Below are 13,357 nucleotides of genomic sequence, written 5' to 3'. Positions count from 1 at the left end.
ACACTTCGGCTCTCCCTTGAAGTCTCTGTTCCCAGGACACCAAATTAGCCAAACAAAATGTTCCAGAATGTTAGGCTAAGCAAATGGGCCAATGTACAAAAAAGAATGGCTAACAGGGAGGTAAGCTAGATATGGTCCTGCAACATACCCTTGTGGATGTAGAAGCTTTGTGGGGTAGGGGTCTGAAGATGGATAGACTGGTCCTGATAGCCCTAAACTAGGGTGAGCTCCCTGAGCAGAATTCTTCCAATTTGCAGTGAATCCAGCCTGAACCCCTTCTGCCTTCAACCTGGTCAGTGTTGGCTCTGCGCTTTGCAGTCTCCTCCTGGATCCGCAATCTGAGGGCCTCTCGCATGGGTGGATCCAGAGGTGTGTGCGCTGAAACTTCCTCACTCACCCTTCCCGGGTCGGGTCATCATCCTGATACACGATAAGTGTTGTGACCTCTCCTCCGTCCGCTTCATATTCTAAGCAGAAGAGCTGGCGGCCGGACGGCTCCAGCTCAGAGCCGCCGCTGCTGCTTTCACCCGACTCCTCATAGTCAAGGTTGCCTGGGCGGCTACAACTACCTCGCTTGGCAGGTGCAGGTCGGGCTTGCGGGTCGACCTGGGCGATCTGGTTCTGTCGGATGTGGTGCACAAAGCCGTGGCTCATGTCCAGCCGCCCGCCAGGCTTGCAGCAGAGCCTGGGAAGGCCATCCCGCCACTCCATGTGAAGTCCTGGGAGCACAGCCGCCAACGCCAACGCAGCCTCAACGGCCGCTTCCCCGGAGGCTGCTGCTCCTACGTTCCCGTGCTGCAGGCCAGGAATGGTAGTTTTAGTTTTGACCCTTTTATGCTCAGCACTGTGCAAGAATAGAAAACACAAAAACTATTTATCTAATTATACTTTAATATAATAAAAGTTTATAAAATAAATGGAAATTCAGAGAAAAATAAGCGTTTACTTTTAACGTGTGAATATTTCGTAGACAGATAGTATTTGAATGTAATGAGAACTATTTGATATTAAAGGCTAACAAACCTTATTAGAATTTACGGTATAAAAGCTAGTCCTGCAATCCCTTTACAGCATTATATAATGTAGCAGTGTGGAATCAACTTAATATGCATCTGAAGAACCCAAACACCAGAAATGGACTTTTCTCATTTCCAGAAAGGCATCATTGGATGATCATCCCCCCCCCCCCTTTTCTTTCTTTCTTTCTTTCTTTCTTTTGGTTTTTCAAGGTAGGGTCTCATTCTAACTCAGGCTGACTTGGAATTCACGTTGTCGTCTCAGGTTGGCCTTGAACTCATGAAGATCTTCCTATCTTTGCCTCCCAAATGCTGGGATTAAAGGCATGTGCCACCACACCAACCTTCATAGTATTTTGGTAATTGTTTTGTGCTTTATTTTCCCCCTTATTTGCATGCTCAGCCAGAAAAAAAAAAAAGCAAGGATAATTACTTATTAAAAGGAAGTATTCTGAAATTCTTATTCATGGTCAGAGTGTGATTGATCACTTTCTCAGAATAAAAAGGAGATGAAATGAATGTTTCATGGTCTTTTAAAGAAAATTTATGCAGGAATTATGAAGATAATATGTATAATAAAAGGCAGAAAGTACATTGATTTTGCTTATGATAGAAATCAAAACTTCCAAAATGTAAAGATGCATTGTCTGGTCGCTTTTGTTCAGCATTCTTCACTACAGAAAGCTAAGTTTTTATTTAGGTTATAATAGGAAAGCTTTTTTTATAATGTGCAGAGAACTCATGGAGTGAAAAGATAGGCTTGTGCTATGTACATGCTCAATACAATTTCACATAATCTCATAAAAATCTTGTAAATCAATAAACAAAGCTTGTAAGATGGTAAGTGTTCAAACTCCATGTGATTAAATTGGGTGAATCAAAGTGCCAGATGCTATTTTGATCTTCTGCAATGCTGAGTTTGTTATTGTTACTGACATATACAACAGCTGCAAATATGATTTTTATGTTCTTTATATTTACTATGCTAGTGGGAGAATTAGAAGCCTCTGAAGTACATCTTAAAAGTGGTTTTTTTTTTTTTTTTTACTCTCAAAAAGACTCTGTCACTTTAAACTCCATTGGTTGAACTCTTTGAAATAGTAAAGATATTTTTAGAAGGAGGAATTTCAGGTTAGGTTAATAGTCACTCTTGAGCCCTTTGTAACAGGGACTAATGCCAAGGTACCCTTAAGGAGGACAGTTTAGATCAAAATCAATAAAAAAATTAGATAGGAAAGAAGTAAGGTTAATTCTAAAGCCTCTCTCCAGACCAACATAACATGTGTCCCATAATCACCAATTACCTAGGATTTAAAATATTAAAAGACATGGTTTAGTCAATAGTATATCATCAATCATTTCTTCATTTCATGAAGCCTGTAACATATCTAATGCATGGCCGGAGTTGGAAGTCAGGTACTTAAGCCCTCTGCATCTTCTTCATCCAAGAACCTCACCTACATAAGGAGCAAGAATAGGCATGAGACAGTTAAACATGATATTGCCTTATTTGCACTTGAAATTGTGTTCCTCATAGGAATTCAGTAGGAAGGCTACCAGATACAAGAGGTAGTTCGTAGTCATGTTATTTATTAGAGAAGATCACAAAAAAGAAGGTTTTTTATTAATATTTTAATTGAGAATGCAAAAATGGAATTCACTATGCATGTTATTTATTCATTCATTTTTAAATTTTTTAAGTTTTTATTTTAGTTGCTCATTTTGAGAGACACAGAGAGAGAACGGGTACACCAGGGCATCCAGCCACTGCAAACAAACTCCAGACACATGTGCATTATTGAGCATCTGGCTTACTGGGTACTGGGGAACCAAATCTAGTTCTTTAGCCTTCACAGACAAGCACCTTAACTGCTAAGATACATCTCCAGCCACTGTGAGATTTCAATGTATTCTTTGTTCTCTTTTGTCTCCTCACTCTTCTCCCCATAGCTCCATACCTCTCTTACTGGTTCTTCATTCCTCCCTTCTTCATATTGTCCGCTTTCATGTCAAATATCTCATTGTCCTCTCTTCTCCACTCTTTCCTATTTCTTAAGATCTGCTCGAATAGTTCACACACACACACACACACACACACACACACACACACACACACTTAAATATAATTTCTTCATATGTGACAAAAAATTCTAAGTTTTCCTTTCAGAGTCTGACTTTGCCTTACCAGAACCAGCGTTTCAACTGGTGAATGCCTATTTTCCCAGTAGCAGACACTGAACCCCAATATAGAGCACTTTCCTGGATGATCGGGCGAATACATTGAGTTGCTTATATGTGGAAGTTCCAGTGCTTTCTCCTAACTTATAATTACTATGAATTTGCTTTTTCTGCAAATGATTACCCTGATAAATTGCTATGTGTAGGTAATATAATACATAAGACTAAACATTGCAGACCACATGGTTTCTCATAAGTAAATTCAAGTTGAAGAAAATGAAGTACAATAGTGGAAGTCACTAAACACATCGTGTTTCTTCAATGTTCCCAATCAGAAAGATTGATAGGGTGGAGGACAGTCATTTCTAAGACTCAGTTACAGAACTAAGCAGAAATACCTTGCAGGACTGGCATAATATCTCTCCAAAGGCTCTATTACGTCTATATAAGCATAAGCTAAGCCATATACTTTCCCCACAGCCAAGATGTACAGTTCCAAGGACCAAAGGATGCATATTGAAACAGTACTTCTTTTCTCTACCACAAATAAGCCACTATCAGTATTTAGCTTCTCATATCCATGACACTCTTGCTATTCCTGTAAAAGGTCTTGCTTCCAAGAAGCTTGCTTCTAACTGGAGATAACAATTATTCCCTTCAATGTGTAGATAATACTGTTATATTAGTACTTTGGGGTACTCATTTTTTTAAACAAAATGTTAATACTTATTACACTTGCTTGAGTACTGTAATAAATCCTAGTCAGTCAGGAAACATAAAGCTGATGCTGTCTAATGGAAGTGAAAAAGTTCAAAGAAGGCAGGGGTTTCTTGAGAATCCTTGTTTTTTTTATTTCTACTATGTCCTATGACCATTGAATTCAATATAAACTATAATAATTCAGTATAGACTCATGGCATAGATCTTTAAAGATGTCAGTTAATGTCATGTTTGGCTAAATGCACCAGCCAGACTGACGACCAGTTTTGCCTTTAGGATGCTATAACAGGATACCACAATCTGAATGACTTCAAAAAAGATATTTACTTATCCCAGTTCTGATGGTGAGATATTCAATGTCAAGGACCAACAATATTTATTTCTTTTGAGACAGTTCTTCTAGGTCTATATATAATCTATTTATAAATGGAAAAAGGGGGCAAGGGAAAGTATGTATGGACATACCAAAGCTTCTAGTCCCTGCAAACAAACTCTAGATGCATGTCCCACTTTGTAGCTTTATGTGGGTAGTGAGAATTGAACTGAGGCTGACAGGCTCTACCAGCAAGCACCTTTCAATTCTTACCCATCTTTCCAGTGCCATGACTAGCTTCTTAATACTTTCTCATGAAACTTTTGCTCTGTGCTCACCCATCTCTTGGCTCTTTGTTTTAGAAGGACAAAATCCACATTTAATTAGGACCCAACATTATGATACATTTAATTTTAATTAACCTTTTGAAGGTCCTGTCTCTAAACAAAGTCACAATAAGGGCCTACACTTTAATATATGGTTGCTAGAATGACATAATTCAGTCTATTACACCAACTAGAATGTTTTTTATATTTATTTATTTTTTAAATTACAGACATACTTAGTATGAATACGTCATGTGTTGGTACCATCCTTTCCCTTGTCCCTATCCCCAACCCCCTGGGGGCCCTCCTCAGTGGGGCTGTTTGTATTCCCCATGGAGTTGTGGGTTATGCACTGTGTAATCAGCAGTAAATTATTGCAGGGAGACAATGTAGTTTTATGTGGATAAGTGGAATATGATATGGGTGATATAAGATGGCTATTCTAAATTCTAGCTACTACCAAATGGCCAGTTGCAGAGCAAAGACTGTAACTATTACATACACTTCCTTCTTGTCAAATTAAAATCTGTTTTGCATTGACTATTTTTGTTTCTTCTATTTCTTGTGCCTTTATTATTTACAATAAGATGTATTGCTTGTAGTTAAATTTATATCACAATATTTAAGTTCTAGGACATCAAAGGTATTCAGTAATATTTGGGCCTTTATAAGAATATTTACATTCTTGTCTAGGGAATATATTAATGCTTTTGTGGTATGATATATAATAGATATGTGATGTTATGTAGAAGTAACCCTTTGTTACTGTTTTTATCTTAAGGAGATGTATAGGGAAGCAAATTGAAAAGGATGAACTGTTCAGTTTTCTTTCTTTCTTTCTCCATTGCCTCTTCCCTACCCTTTGATCCTAAAATCTATTACTGTTAGTTCTACTTAACTAGTATTATCTTTTGTTTTAAGCTTTTTGACTCTTTTTAGGCATGCACATAATAGATTTTGATCAGAATCCCTACTTATTAACTTTTCTCTGTTCTCTCCCTTCCAATGACTCCCTTCATCTTTCCCAGTACTCACTAAGCTATGTGTCTGAACATACATACTTAGAAGGCAATTTTATGGGAACAACGTACCCATTTAGCCAAACAACACTAGTGGCTCCCCCTCCCTCAGGGCCTATAGGCTTTTGAGTAGATTATTATTTCAAGGCATGATTTTCCTTCCTGGAGCAGGTCTCAAATGTAAATTCAGAACAGTTGCTTATCTCCACATTTTTTATGCCAAAATTGCACCACTGGGCACATCTTGGCTTGTTAGATATGGAGATCTCAGAGTCCACTGCTGTATAATTGTTGATGATCTTTCTCCTCCAGAACCCTGCAAAATACTTTCTAGTACTATGGTACCTGGTATGTTAGAGGGCTTCGTGATTGGTTCCAGCTTGATTTCTCAGTGTCTTAAAATTGAAGAATGTGATAACTTCAGGAATATGGTCTCACCTTGTAGTTTTGGTGGGAAAACAAAAGCAATAACAATAGCTTGTTTTATTCAGGGACCTCCCTGATCAACAAAGCACTGGAAGGTATCCAAACCCTGGCACTGATTGGGAGATTCTTGGTACAGAGTCTATCCAAATATTAAATGAATAAATAAAAATATAATGTTTACATTAACCTTGGTTGATGTTTGTAACCACACCTAAATGTAGTAGAAAGATAAGCCATCTTCAAATTGACTTCTGGAAGGACCGGCAAAGAGGCACAACAATGCAGCTATATGTGAATTCAGTAAAAGCCACAACTAAAATGTGGGTTAGATGAGAGTTTGACATTGATTCTAACATCTTAATGAGGATATGGATTTAGTTTTGTCATTTATAAATGCAGAATTAAACATATTCATGATTTCAGATTTATGAGCAAGGGACTATGTTTTGATTTAGAGACAGGTATATGTACAGCCTTGATTTTGGAAGAAACGGAAACATTTGTCATTAAATTAATAATGTACTCTATGAACTTACTTTCTTAGTTTGTTTTCTAGCCAAACTAATATCAAAACCATCCAATGCCAAAATGCTTTTGTCCTCTATTGCATTTGAATTATACTCACACTAGAATGTGACCAAATTTGCGAAACTGAGTCATATATATGATTAGTTAGCAGAAACATTTTTACATGACATACCTAAATAAACTTGATAAGAATTCCAATTTATTTTTGTTATTGAGAGGGAGGTCTAATAACAGGTCCAGCTCAAATGCATGATCCTCCCACTTCAGAATCCAGAATGCTGGGATTACAGGTATAAACAAACATGCCTAGATAACTTTACCTTAGCATCTTTTAAGACTTTGTTTACCATCACATTAACTTTATAACAATGATTATTTTGCCCAATATGTATACATCCAAAGCTCTAGTCCTAATAAAAGGCATAAATAACAGTGACTTCTAGACATAGTTTTTTCTCCACTCAGAAGATAATATTTTTATATGATTCAGAACTCAGGGTATATTTGAATAAAGCAAAACCAAAAGCAATTTACTTCAAGTAGACACACACAATTCAAATCATTTTGATTTTGAATATGCTCTTTTGTATGATTTATGTTTACAAATGCTTTTTTACTATAAGTCCTCTTTTTTGAACATTTTGAATATTTTCTATATTGTATATACTTAATTATAATTAAGATAAAAAATAATTGACTATTTTTCAGAATATTTACACTTGACATTTTTTGAAATTCTGAAATAAGAAAAATAAACAGGAACTTTACAGTAGTTTTATTCTTTAAATAACCTGCCCAGATCACAGCATTTGTAAGAGCACTAAAAACACATTCAATCCCACAGAAACCAATGACTTAAAGTTTATGTTTTAGTACCAAAAGACATCATCATTGCTATACTTTGGAGTTGGTAGTTTAAGCATAATTGTAAATAACATTTCATATATGCCTTTTCATAAAAGAGTTGCTTCAAATGTAACAAGAGACAGTAAACAACTATGATTTTTCTAGAAGGAAATAACACCCTCTGGTAAAATAGGCAGATCTTCTTTGAATAGAGCTAAATTGTTTCCACATTAGAGAAACCATTCCCCATTCACATTTATCCTCAAGCTGTCCTTTGAAAACAAGAGTATTTTTGAAAGATAGAATAGAAAATTATACTGGTTTTATGGTACTCAATATTTTAAGACAGTGCCTGATATTCCTGCCATGTTTTGTATGCACGTATGTCCTATAGACTTTTCAGTGTGTATGTGTGGCACTCAATATTCTGTATCAGTAGATTTGAGTGAATGGCATTACTCTGTTTGTTTTAGAGAATTAATTTGCTTTGTTGTGATAGAATCTCATGGCAAAGTCATACTCTCCAAGCACTGGGAAATGTCTGGCAGCCTGAAAAAAAACTATGACCCTATGCCTACAACAATAGAAAAATTGACCAACCAACAAGCTCAGCTAGCTTTGGAGACAGCCATGAGATGGACATAAGATTGTAGCTTTCACAGCAAACTTTGTTTCAGTTTCACAAGTCCTCAAACAGAGGGCCCCACCCAGTAGCAGACCCTGGAAAATTCCTGACAGTAAATATTTGTTTGAAACCACCAAATACACACACACACACACACACACACTCACACACACACACACCTAAGTTCTAAATGTGAAAGAAAATATGCAATATTTTCTCTTCTGTGGTTTTCTTATTTTACTAAATGCTTTCTTACACTCATATTTCTAAAATGACATGATTGCAGTGTATTTATGGCCAAATAAAATTCTATTGTGTTTATGTACCACAATTTTTAACTTTCTACTTATAGACATACATGCTCATTACATATCAATGAATAGTGCAGCAATAAACATGTATGTACAATTATTTCTGTGGTATGCTGGAAAGTCCATTTATGAGTTTCATAACCAAAGAGTGATGACCATAAACATATCAGAATAGAAAGTGAGAAATCATAGGCTGACGTGGTAGCACATGCTTTTAATCCCAGCACTCTGGAGTCAGAGGTAGGAGGATCACCATGACTCTGAGGCCACACAGAGACTACATAGTGAATTCCAAGTCAGCCTGAGCTAGAGTGAGACCCTAACTCAGAAAACCATTTGTCTGGACAAATGCATATGTTACTCTCACCAAATTGCCCTGAAAGCACTACACTTAATGTTCATTTTCATATACTAATGCTACTCTTACTTCTGGTTAGAGAAGCCACTCTTCTCAGATGGCAATGACCACTGGAATGACCCAAAAGGCAACATAATAATAAGAAGAAGGGACAGAGGAGTATCCAGCACTGAAACATCTCTATCACACTCTCTAAGGCTCAGGGTCCAATTGTGAAAGAGGTCGTGGAAAGAATGTAAGAGCCAAATGAAGGGTACCATTCCTTACATACAACTGTTTGGACAGAATTTGGCCTCGATATCCAAGACCTTGCAGTGCCTACCAATACCCACACAAGACCCTCATAATAGAAGAAAAAAGATGACGACATCAAAATAAAAGAGAGACCAATGGAGAGAGGTGGGGATATGATGGCCCCAGCCAATGGGGAGTTACACAAGGACCCCAAGGGAAATTAACCTGGATGAGAGACAAGAGACACACAGAAGGAGACCAAGTCTATATTCCAATCAAGGTCTCTGAATCTTTATTTTTTACACAGTGGTTACATAGGGGAAGAAAAGGGGGAAATAAGCTGGCTGATGTGATTTAGGGCCTTGGAATTGTCAGGAAACCTAGAGGGGATGTAATCAGGTGTTTATCTAATCTTGCCTCAATGGCTTGACAGCCTGATCATAAACTGGCCTTTTGTAAAAGATAAGATTCTGTAAGCAGTCTGCTGACCAACATTCCAAAAGTACATAACAGAAAGCTGGATGGACCAGCTTTCTGAATACTGAGTCAACTTATGAACAGGCCCAGGCAAAATGGAGAGGCTTTTGCTCTATGGCTCCCGACATGATGGAGAGAAGAGTTATGAAGGGGAAGTGGGGGAGGGGAGGGATATACAATGGTTTGATGTCTGTAAGTATAGAAGTTGTCTTTATTTTCAAGCTGTTACTTTTAAAATGTCAGAAAAATTTTAATTCTCTATGTAATGCCTCACAAAGTAAGCTTTGGTAAGGGCAATTGACATAGCACTCCAAGGACAGAGAAGGAAAGATCTGATTTAAGCAGCCTCACCTCTCCTGAGAAACCACCAAAGTTGCTTTCTAGGAAAGACACTTGGGAAAGCACAATTGATTTTTCACTGTTAGATGTGACCCCAAAACCCAGTGAAGACAGCTGGGTGTGCTTGGCAGTCGGGTAGGCAGTTCAAAAAGAAGCAGTACAGAAATGGGTGCATAGTCCTGTGGACTTTGTGGAGAGCCAGAATGTCTCTCGTGGTTCTGACAGTGAAAGGGAAGCAAAAGAAATTTGCAATAAGGAGAAAAGGTCTCAGGAGGACAATTGCTGGCGCTATTGGTAGCACGTCTGAGAAGCTGTTGGGCAGTGATGATCCTGAAGAAATTGATTCTGAAGATGATAGTAAGAAGTTCTAAGTCAACCTTCAGAGTGAGGCAGAGCTAGACAGAAGGTGCTAGATGTATAGTCAAGCTCTAGCACTAGGGATAGTACCCATGGGCTCTGTGGATATCTAGAGGAGGAGCAAGATGAAGGAAGTGAAAAGAAAATTGCTGAAGGAGAAGAGTTTCTGACAAGAGAAAGAGAAATGTACCTTGAGTTTTATATAAAGAGTGATATAAACTCAATTAAGCAATGCTACAACCAAAAGAGTGGTAGCTCTTGAAAGATTGAAAGACTCCATGAAATATGATCTGATGTAGCACTTATGAACTTATGAAAAAAATAGGATGATATAAAAAAAGTAAAGAAAAATAGAAGGGAGAAGAAAAGGAAAGATGATGAGACCTGTGGTAACTATGAAAATGTCTTACAATATTACTATGTATTTGAAAAGGAAAACATTACAAATGAAATAAAAGATTTTAATGCAAAGCAAGGGACAAACCATGGAAAGAGGGCTGTGGGGAAAATTCTGAGGAAACCTCAGGTGGCACCCTGCAGCTCTGAAGGATGAAGCCCAGCACCCTAGTGAGCTCACACATTTTCTTTTCTTTTTATTCACACACTAAAGACATAAAAATAACAGACTTGCAGAGCTGAAACAATGAGACCTGAAAGGGTTGTCTAGCAGCAGTTCTGTTTCCCAAAACAGCGGTTCAAAAGAGGTAAGTGTTATAGAGGCTAGATGGCAGGAAGCCCACCCCCCACAGAAGTTCATTCCCCAAGAAAAAGAACACAAGATTTTTTTATTTTTTATTTTTTTCTTTGAGAGTGATAGAGGATTTCACAGAGCTTCTGACTTATTCTGGCAAGGATTAGGAAGAAATATTTGCAGACATTCTGAGAAGGCCAGAACAAATAACCTGCATAAAGTCTGTCAGAAGAAACATAAAGATGCGAAGAGAAGAGTGAAACTGAAATAACAAATGCCAGCATTTGTTTCTCTCCTGAATGTGAATAAACATCATTTTAGGAAATTGATCCAGAAAATAGTTTCATCTGACAAGAAATTTCACAGTGAAAGAATATTCAGTATCTAGTTGGAATAGCATTCCCATGGTCATCTCTTTTTGTACTTCTGGGGATGATTCTGTATTTCTTTCTAAATATGTACTTAAAAAAATTAAGCCAGAATTTTAAATGAAGAGGGGGAAAGTTAAATAACTAAAGCTTAAAAAATGTGCCTATGTAACAGGTATCATTATTTTCTTTCGCTACAGTATGAGGTTAATCTGTTATTTTCTTTATCAGGGAGTTGTGTGCAATGGAATTAGTTGCTTGAAGACACAAGAGTTAATTACTGAAAATAACACTAAAGTTGATAAAATGACTGTTAGATAATATGCTCGTATGTTTATAAAAATATAGTAAATACGTCATCTGAGATTATGTAGTTATAACCTTGGGGTGATGGGTTGTCTTTTGGCCTAGGTGAACCAGAGGGCTAGCTGGTTGGTTAGGGCTAGGGACTGTTTTAGAAAGAGATAAGCTTAATTTGTCCAACCACAATTGTTAAATCCTATGAAAGACCTCCCTCCTAGGAGGCGTCCTGACTGTGGAAAAAACAGTTCTGCTGAGCTAGGTAAGAAAGATAAGAACTCAGATAATCTTGGATTTTTAGGAAGGGCAAACTTTCCTGCACTTTTTACCTTCAGGGGTCCACTCACCTTAACTCTACCCCCCACCCCCATGCCCAGCTTGGATTAAAGGCATATACCACCATGGCCAGCATTTACAAATTCTGGATTACAGCCATATGATACCCTGCACAGTGTTTACCTTCATGGGGATCAAATTCAGGTCCTCATATGTACTGAGGTACTTTTAAAGCCCAATTGAGAGTATATTTGCTTATCAATTATAAACAACACAGTGTTATTGATACATTAAATTGGTGGGCATTGCGGTTACTTTCTCAATGCTAGATCAAACAATAGACCAGATGCAATTTACAGGAGGAAAGCATTTATTGTGGCTTACAGTCTTAAGGGATGCCAGGGTCGTTGCATGTTATGATCAGTGGTTGGACATCATTACTTTAGCCATAGCAAGTAGACAATAGCAGAAGAATAGTGAACCAAGTAATAACACAGGAAAACTGGCTACAACACCCCTGAAAATCCTATTCCAAACAACACAACTCCTCCAGCAAGGCTCCACCTGCTGAATTACCATACGCAGAGGAACAAACATTCAAAATACATGAATTTATGATCAATGTTGATTCAAGCCACCATAAAATAGTGACAAGATCATATTCATAAAGGCATTTGAAGAAAATAATAGAGTTGAATACTGGGGAAATGTCTTAAATTAAGGGCATTGGCCTGTGAAGCCTAAGAATGCAGGTTTTATTCCCCAGAACCCATGTAAGCCAGATGCACAAGGGGGAACATGTGTCTGGAGTTCACATGTACTGGCTAGAGGCCCTACTGTGCCCATTCTCTCTTCCTCTCTGTCTCTTTCTCTCTCATAAATAAACAAATAAAATATTTTTTTTTTAAAAAAGAGAAGAGAATACAGTTATAATAGACAATATTTGGTGCTGTCCTTAAGGAAAATCACATCTGCTTTTTAAGACAGCAATCAAGAGGAAAAAGAGAGAAACTTGTGCATTGAAAAGACATTCCTAGTTTTCAAAAGAATGCTAGAATGTAGACATCAGAGTAACAGGAATTTGTGTTGCATCTAACTACATGGTCAAGTTTAAAATATTTTTCTTTCATTCTCTAAGACCCATCCATCTTCTCTTAACACTATCATAACTTTTGGCACATTAATCGAAACAGGATATAAACCATCAACTCAACATCAGTCATTACTTTTTCTGCTTCTAATTCTTCTGGTTTACCAGGGGTATAATATAGGATTTTTCCATCCTAGGCCTTAAAAGGAAAATTTTCATTCTACAAATTCTGTTAGTTGCCAAGTATGTCTGTCCTAATTATCCAACCAAAAATGAAAGCAATAAACAACATTGTTTTACAGACATATTATTTAAGATGAACTCAGCTAACCTGTGTTTGTTACCAGGTACTCAACCATTCTTATTCTACTTGGTAAACCTCATCATCAAATTAAACTTCTAGTGCTAGTGTTAGATATCACTCACTTTTTAATAATCCTTGAAAAGTCAAGTTTAGTCTTTGTTCTTAGTGAAAAAATGTGCATTCATCTTGGCAAATCGTACAAAGCCCTTTGGGAAGCCTAAATGGGTTTATACTTGTTGACTCTGCAGGGTGACA

At 37.3% G+C, this 13,357-nt stretch overlaps 1 pseudogene; it reads right to left on the bottom strand.

The window, feature by feature from the left end:
• Positions 1 to 217: 217 nt before the first annotated feature.
• Positions 218 to 711, bottom strand: LOC123459465 (annotated as a pseudogene).
• Between the last annotated feature and the right edge of the window lie 12,646 nt (positions 712 to 13,357).

The sequence above is a fragment of the Jaculus jaculus genome, chromosome 3 (assembly GCF_020740685.1).
Source record: "Jaculus jaculus isolate mJacJac1 chromosome 3, mJacJac1.mat.Y.cur, whole genome shotgun sequence".
In the NCBI taxonomy this organism is placed as follows: Eukaryota; Metazoa; Chordata; class Mammalia; order Rodentia; family Dipodidae; genus Jaculus; species Jaculus jaculus.
Note: the sequence above shows the minus strand (reverse complement) of the source record. Positions and strands in the feature narration are given on the sequence as shown.